Source organism: Physeter macrocephalus, chromosome 14 (assembly GCF_002837175.3).
Source record: "Physeter macrocephalus isolate SW-GA chromosome 14, ASM283717v5, whole genome shotgun sequence".
Lineage (NCBI taxonomy): Eukaryota > Metazoa > Chordata > Mammalia > Artiodactyla > Physeteridae > Physeter > Physeter macrocephalus.
The window spans coordinates 23,723,017-23,731,284 of record NC_041227.1 but is presented as its reverse complement, the minus strand read 5'-3'; the positions used below and the strand labels follow the sequence as shown (position 1 = coordinate 23,731,284).

At 38.8% G+C, this 8,268-nt stretch overlaps 1 protein-coding gene across 1 annotated transcript in view; it reads left to right on the top strand.

Annotated features, from left to right (window-relative positions):
• Positions 1 to 219: 219 nt before the first annotated feature.
• LOC102994031 (protein CBFA2T2) overlaps positions 220 to 8,268 on the top strand; it is a 106,331-nt gene continuing 98,282 nt past the window's right edge. The window contains exon 1 of the mRNA XM_055090911.1: positions 220 to 330. The gene's annotated coding sequence lies outside the window, so the exon portion shown is untranslated. The remainder of the gene's footprint in view (positions 331 to 8,268) is intronic.

Here is an 8,268-nt window from a genome sequence, read left to right as displayed (position 1 = left end):
AGGAAGCAGGAGGGAGGGAGAAAAGGAGAGAGACAGAGAGACTGAGTGTATCTGGGGATTCTGGCAAGGTGAAGAGCTGGTCTGTTTGGCAGGACCTTCCCATCTGGGATCCATCTGTGTTTCACTGGAATGGGACAGGCAGCTCTAGTCAGTGAGAAATCGCAGATGTGAGAGAGCTGACACATGTCCAGCTAATGAAAGAAGGAAGAAGGCTGGTTTCAGATTGGGCTTTGAAGATTAGGAGGAGAAAAAGAGGAGCTCTTATATATCTGTTTCAAATAAATTTGGTATATTTTAAGAATCTGGATTGTTATAATCTGGGCATTTGGGGTAAGTACATTTTAATTTAGTTTGGGGGCTAAAGTGGGCAAGCCTCTGGCTTTCAAAGCTTTTTATTTCAGATTATGATGATAAGAATGTTTTTTTGATATTTGATGAGAGTTCAGCCTTTAGCTACTCATTGTTATTTTGATGCTTCATTTTGTTCATATTTCTGTATCATTTTTCATTTGCCACCTTTATATTTGAATGCCGTGCTTTTTTGAATGGAAAATTTAATCAGATGTAACATATGAATTCTATGGCTAGGAAAGTAGTCCCCCAAATATTTCTTTAAGATCTTCTACAGTGAGTCTTTCTGTGATGTTTTGAGGGAAATTTTTTTCTCCTTTAGTATGCATAATACAAATAGTGTTTAAAACGATGGCTCATAAAATACTTTTTCTTATTGTCACATTTTATTTCAACGTATTTGGGCAAATTACAACTAAAAGATATTACACCTAAAAGATAATTTTAATGTATTTAGCTCTTTTTTTCTTTATTACGTTTTACTGCTATCCTCTTTTCTTCTGTTTACTTCCTGCATGCAAAATAAATAACATCAGCAAACCTGACTTGTGAGTTTGGAGTAGCTGTGTGATGCAGTAGATTCATGTGCACATAGCTACTGTGTTCTATAGTCCTTGTTAGTTTGTGATGCATAATTTAGACTTGTGCTATTTCTGTACGTTGCATTCATGTTTTCCAGACTTCCAAATCCAGACAACTATGGGAAGAGCATGGGTCTGGGAATTATACATACTATACAGCCATTATTTGCTAGTTCTCTAATCTCAAGCAAGCTTATGTCATTATTGGCGAAGTTCGTCTGTCACATAGAAGACATACAAGTTAGTTTCAGAACTTTCTAGTTGTTCATTATTTTGCTGTGATTGGCTCCTAAACCTTCTGCATTTTTAACCTCAGACTCTTAGGCTAAGAATGGGTCTTATCTATATAGTTTTCAGGATACTTTCCTCTCACTGTACCTACCTCCTAGATCATTTATATCTGTTATAAATGTTATATGCTCTCTTTGTTAAGTCTCACTATGATTATAAATGATTTAGAAATGATTCTAAGTATTGTAATGCAAATGAGCCTGTCTTATTGTAACAGAACAGAACTTTGTTTAAATTGTATTTTTTTCCTTTACAATTCAAATGGGAACTTTAAAAAATACTTTTATTCCTTAAAATTCTTCAGTCTTCACTTATGTCAGTTGGGTAATTATTTTAAGAGGACAGTACAATACTAATTGGCTAAATGATTTAGTAACAATTTCGAGTTTCTTTTTTGGTAGGTGCAGTGTTAGAATCTTTGGAGACTTGTCTGAATATTTGAGAGGATATAGGATTTATATTGAATTTACATGATACTCTTTCAATGAGCAAGCACTTTTCATTGTACTCTAGGAGACATGCTTCTAGGTTGAGTGGGGAGAAAAAGACTTAATGCTGAAGTGTAGACTTAATGCTGAAGTGTCAGGTATGCTGTGAAGGGATTTGCATACTGCTGCATGTCCTTACTAGGAATACTTTGATGCTAGAGTTTCAAGAAGCATAAGAAATGATAAATAATATGCATTTTAATATGTGGAGTTACCCTGACTGCAAATAAAGGTGGTTTATTAAAAGTCCTACTAGGACCACACAGTTCAGGAGAATAGTTGTTTATTACTAAGGCAATAATCAATATTTTTGACTTGAATACTGGAGATAATCGTAGTACTTTCTGAAGACTATTAAAGCCTTTCAAGAAGCTTTCCTACTGTGGGGACTTCCCTGGCGGTGCAGTGGTTAAGACTCTGTGCTTTCAGTGCAGGGGACACGGGTTTGATCCCTGGTTTGGGAACTAAGATCCCAAATGCCGAGTGGCACGGCCAAAAAAAAAAAAAGCTTTCCTACTATGAAAAGAGGAAACCTCCTAAATTGGCTTCCAGGAATGACCCAGCCATGGGTTTTTCATAGCAAGGGGCCATGTTGGATTGAAGGTATATAATACAGTAATGTCAATAGGCTAGAGATGAAGATAATGACATTTAAACTGCATCTTTGGAACATAAAGAGTGCTTTTGAGTTTGAATGAACATACTTTATCCAAAACTGAAAGAATACAGGTGGATCTGAAAGATCAGTTGGGTCAGTTCATTGAAGGTTTTTTAAGGCCACTCAGTGTTCGTAAGCCCCCAGTGATAACCTATTGAAAATGTTAGGATTGAAAAGGATCTTAAGGATAATCTAGTCAATTGCATTGTTTTATAGATAAGCAAAGTTGAGGGAAGGGTAGTAGAGTGGTAAAAAGTCTGCCTGGCCCAGAGTTTATTAACCTTAGTTGGTAGCTGAGCTTGGACTGGAATTGTATCCTGAGTTTCCAGGACGTTGATTTTACAGTTTTTCATTGCCCGTTATGTGTGATAAGATGGTAAGGGATAAAAAAAAGTCTTCTACAGGAGGTAAAATATACATGAATGCACGAATTGGATAAGTCCTGGGAATTACTGCCACTCAAGAGAACCTTCAAGAAGAGAAGAATTTAGGACAGGAAGGATTTAGACACCTCGGTTTTTGGAAGAAGCACAGTGGGTAGATGGAAAAGTTCACTTTCCATTAGATCCCAGTGCCTTAAATCAGACTTTGTCAGATGCATAGCTACACGGTGTTAATTTCTACTATGTTTTCAATGATGCCTAGCTGTTGTTGCTGCCTTTTCAAATCCAAGAGTAATTGTTTGCTTCTGAGATAATTATTTATATACATAATACTCCCCTACTCCTTTTTTAAACTTATGATTTATACCAGGAACTCTAATTTAAAAGGTTTCTACTAAGATGGACTGTGTGGGTTGTTTAATTTTCCCTCCAAGTTCAAGTCAATAAATACAGGAATTAGTGGTGGCTGTGTCTTGCAGAAAAACAACCCACTATAACTGGTTTTTATATTCTCACTGGTTGATGGGGTTTCCAAACAGTGTTTAACTTTTAAGACCTATGTGGCGTCATACTTATGCTGGGAAACGTAAAATGCATATGGATTTACTTTTCTAAAGCATGCCAACACCTGCAAAAGCAACTCTTTGTGCTTTGTTTAAAGCAAAAGCTAGTAGAAATCCTGTTATCATTCAATCCCGAGCAGCTTGTTAGGGATGCCTGGCAAGGTGGAGTGCAATTCTGCATAGAATATATATATATATTTACATGTATCTGCAGTTGCTTCTCATGGCTGGAGTTCTGAAGTGAATAGAATATGTATTTTCATGTGGTTATGGTAGTTAGGACCGGTGGAGGAAAGGCAGTGAAAAGATTATGTGTAGGCTTTGGCATTAGGCTGTGTAATCATGAGCTAATTTAACCTTCACTACTAATCCCCAATTTTCTCACCTGTAAAATGGGAGTAAAAATAGCAGTTATTGTGGGTTCTAAGAATTAAGTTAGAAAGTAACAAGCATGATACTTGCTGCATAAATACTCAGTAAGATTTATCTTTCCATGTGATTTTTTTCAGTCCCCCTAACATCAAAGTCACAGTAACTAAAGATTTAGTTAAAATGTGACTCTTGCATTTTCAATAAGCCCCTCTTCAAACTGACAGGGAACCAACCCTGCTTCCTTAACTAATTCTTAGTCATGGGAGAAGGGTGCGTGTAGAGAATGCAGCAGGCTTAAAAACTCAAACCTGTTGCTGTGTGGCAAGCTGTTAATGTTTAGGGACCTTGTGTTACTTACCCTGCTGGAAGAGCTGGGGGATGGGCCGCTTTGAAGGGTGACAGATGTGCCCTCTGCTGCTGGTCGGCGCGTGCCGGCTCTGTCCCTCTGCTCCCAGCACCAGGTGCAGCCATTGTTCTGGCTGGTCTCTCTTCATCTGGCCTCGTCTGTTACTCTGCTCTTTCTAGCTCATTGTTTCTGTAGGAAATTAGCATTAAAAACCCATCTGAAACCTCCATGTCCCTCAACTGCAGGTGACTGTTACTGGCCCCAGCTGCCACCCTTGCGCTTGATTACTTCCATATGGGTCTGTGCAAAGAAGTAGTAGCCATTTATTGATTTCCACCACAGCCCCCACCTCTGTTACTCAAAGTGTGATACCCTGAAATCTATTAGACCCCCAGTTGGTACTGCAACTGTGATGAACGTTTTACAAGCAAAACTAATTATACCCTTTCTCCCCCTTTACCACCTCCTACCTAAATATTAAGTGTAAAAAACCAGAGTGTCATAAGTGGAATAGTAAATTTTTTAAATGTCTAGAGATAAATCTCTTTTTGAGTAGAAAAGCTTTTAGACTTTGGATGGGCTTTTATGGAAAATTTTAGTCATTGCTTTAAATATTTCCTACCACACCCATAACATTCAAGCAAACCATGGCCCAGTAGGCCCCTAGGGTGGGGGTGGGGGGACACACAAACTTTCTGGTCATCTGCTGTTTGGTTTATTAAATTTAATCAGGGCAGGCAGTATGTTAGTAAAGGGGCCTAGTTTTAAGTGATTATATGTTTTGTGGGAAAACTGTGTGCATTTAGAATTAGTTAAGTCCTCTGGTTTTGCATTATTTTGTTGTTTGCCCCTCTGTATTTGCACAAATGGTTGTTCCATTTTATGTACTCCAGTAAATACCACAGTGGGGGAGGTTTGTGTCCTAGACTTTTCTTCCTTCATCAGTAAACAAATTAAGTGTTCTATTTTGGTTATTGGACTAAATCAAAATTAAATCTCAAACAGGTTACCAGACATAAAACACTAAATCAAAATTGTTACCTTGACAAAGTCACTACCCTTATCAGTAAACAGAATCTGGTTCTGGTAGCCTTTACAAGTAAATAGCTCAGAAAAATCAAGGGGGAGGTAATTGACTAAGATATTTTGACTGTTGAGTATTTAGCTGTGCCAACCCAGTCTTAAAGTAAAATCTTGAATTCACAATATTTCAAAATAAGTTATTTAATAATTCTGATATATAAAGTAACAATTTCCGTATTTCAAATTTAGCTTTGTGGTGCTTATGTCATAAATAATTCCAGAAGGTAAGGCCGTTTCTGTTGGAGAAATGTCATTTTGCCTTTCTTCCTTTTCCTTTCTCTTTTGGAATTTGGAGTTTTAAAAGTTCCTAGAGCCCCTGGCAGCCAACATTTTACCTGACAGCTCCTTTGGAGGCAAGCCTCCAGGTAAAGCTGTGTGATTACATTTAGAACGGTTTAGGATTTGTCATTTTTGAAGAGTCTTTGGAGAGCTTTTAAGTTTGTCCCTCATTTAAGCAGTGGAGAAATGGAAGATTAGAGACCTCAGGAAAGGAGAGTTGAGATTTGAAACTAAGTCTTCTGACTCCAAATTGTGGTGCTAGTAAAAGTTAGGACTGATTGTAAGCATGGTATTGCTGCAGATATTATTGTCTTGAAGTGCGTGCATGTATTCTTAGTTTTTCTTCTTGGCGTTCATGAAGAACAGGGTTTTCCTTCAGGGGCCTGTCTGAAGAGAAATATGATTCTTCTTTTACTCTATCATAGGAAAAGGAATTTGCAATCTGGTGTGAGACAAATTTTCTCTTCATCCCTTTTAATGATATAAGTTGTCCTATGCCATTCCCAACACCAGTGCCGTGGTAAAGCTGACAGTAGCTTTGTTTTTGAATGAGAGCTGTGATTTCAAAAACCGTGTTTTTTGGTTGCCCCAAGTAGAGAAGCATCATGGCAAATGGCCATGTGTGCTTTTGTTGCCCAAATCACATTTATGGTAGAGATTCTTTACAGGGCTGGGATTGGGGAGAGGCAACTGAGATACCTAGGTGAAAAATTTGAGGCACTCACTCCCAGGGTTGGCCCTGCACTTAAATTTTGGGACCTGGCACTTTACTTCCTTTACTCCTGTCCTGGCCCTTTAGACAGTAATGTCTAAAGTAGGAAGAGGATGGCAGACTTGGTGCAATTGATCTGTTTATTTTGGAAACTGAATAGAATTAAGTGTTTCCCTGTCTTTCAGCCAAGGGAACAATCTCTAAAACTTAATTTTTTGAAAGTATGTCTGGGGGCTTCCCTGGTGGCAAAGTGGTTGAGAATCCTCCTGCCAATGCCGGGGACATGGGTTCGAGCCCTGGTCCGGGAAGATCCCACATGCTGCGGAGCAACTAAGCCCGTGTGCCACAACTACTGAGCCTGTACTCCAGAGCCCGCGAGCCACAACTCCTGAAGCCCCCGCACCTAGAGCCCGTGCTCTGCAACAAGGGAAGCCACTGAAATGAGAAGCCCGCGCATCACAACAGTAGCCCCACTCACCACAACTAGAGAAAGCCCTCACACAGCAACGAAGGCCCAACGCAGTCAAAAAAAAAAAAAAAAAATGTATGTCTGGAAGAGCGGCAGGAGAAGCTGTGATTTGTCTTGGGAATTTTGGTTTGGGGAGTCAGTTTTAATTATTTTAGTACACATTTCTGAAGGTCCTTCAACTTTTTTGGTTTGTTTCTTTTTAATTTACAACTTTATTCTGTTTTCTTACATTTTGCAGAGACAATATATATACTTAATTGGATAAATGAAAATAGTGGGCGAGTGTGAGGATAGACGTTAGAGGATATTCCACACTCCATATTTTCTGCTCTTTTGAGGGTGATTGCTTAATATCCTTTAACTGCATTCTGCAATCTCATCTTCCTGTGGCTTTACTCATATCTATCTATATGCTGTTGACTCCCAAATTTATATCTTTAAATATTTGTCTTTTGAACTCCAGAATCATCTCATCTCACTGCCTAATGAACATTTCCACATATGTTAAACTTGTTGATTGTGTTGTTCAAGTATGCTCTAGCTATAGTAATTTTCCAATTTTATTAGTTTTTAGGAAAGATGTGTTAAAACTTTCCACTATGATTGTGTGTTTTCCATTTCTCTTTGTAATTCTGTCAGAATTTGTCTTTGAACCTGTGTTGTTGGGTACATACTTTGTCCAGGATTATTATATTTTCCTAATGAACCATCCTTTATCATTTAGATAAAGACGTTTTTGGTCCTCAATAGTACTTTTTTTTTTTTGTGGTACGCGGGCCTCTCACCGCTGCGGCCTCTCCCCTTGCGGAGCACAGGCTCCGGACGCGCAGGCCCAGCGGCCGTGGCTCACGGGCCCAGCCGCTCCGCGGCATGTGGGATCCTCCCAGACCGGGGCGCGAACCCGGCTCCCCTGCATCGGCAGGCGGACGCGCAACCACCGCGCCACTAGGGAAGGCCCCTCAATAGTACTTTTTGAATTAAAGCCTATTTTCTCTATTATGGATATTGCTAACTCATTTGCCTTTTTCATCATTTTTTCTTAATCATTCAGTATTTTTATGGTTTTTAAAATTATTTTTTCAATATTTAAATATTTATTTATTTGGCTGCGCTGGGTCTTGGTTGCAGCACGCGGGATCTTCATTGTGGTGTGTGGGATCTTAAGTTGCATCCTTGTGAGATCATTTTAGTTGCGGCATGCAGGATCTAGGTCCCTGACCAGCGGTCGAACCTGGGCCCCCTGCATTGATAGCATGGAGTCTTAACCACTGGACCACCAGGGAAGTCCCAGTATTGTTACAGTTTTAACATGAGTCTGGTGAATATCAAATACGCAGATTTTTGTTCGAATTCAATCTAAAAGTATTCTTTTACTTTGTAACTTTGGTCTATTTATATTCAATGGGTTACTATCATATTTGGAGTTATTAATATAATTTTAGGGTTTTTTATTTTCCTTTTAGATCTATTCTTTCCTCTTTTCCTTGGAGACTGAAAAATGTGTTCTGTACTTTTGTTTGGATGTTACATTTCCATTATTTTGATGGTTATTCTTAAAATTTTAATATGTATACTTAAAGTCTAAAACATAATTCACAAACCCTTTTCTTTTCTTCCTTTTTTTTTTTTTTTTTTGCGGTATGCGGGCCTCTCACTGTTGTGGCCTCTCCCGTTGCGGAGCACAGGCTCCGG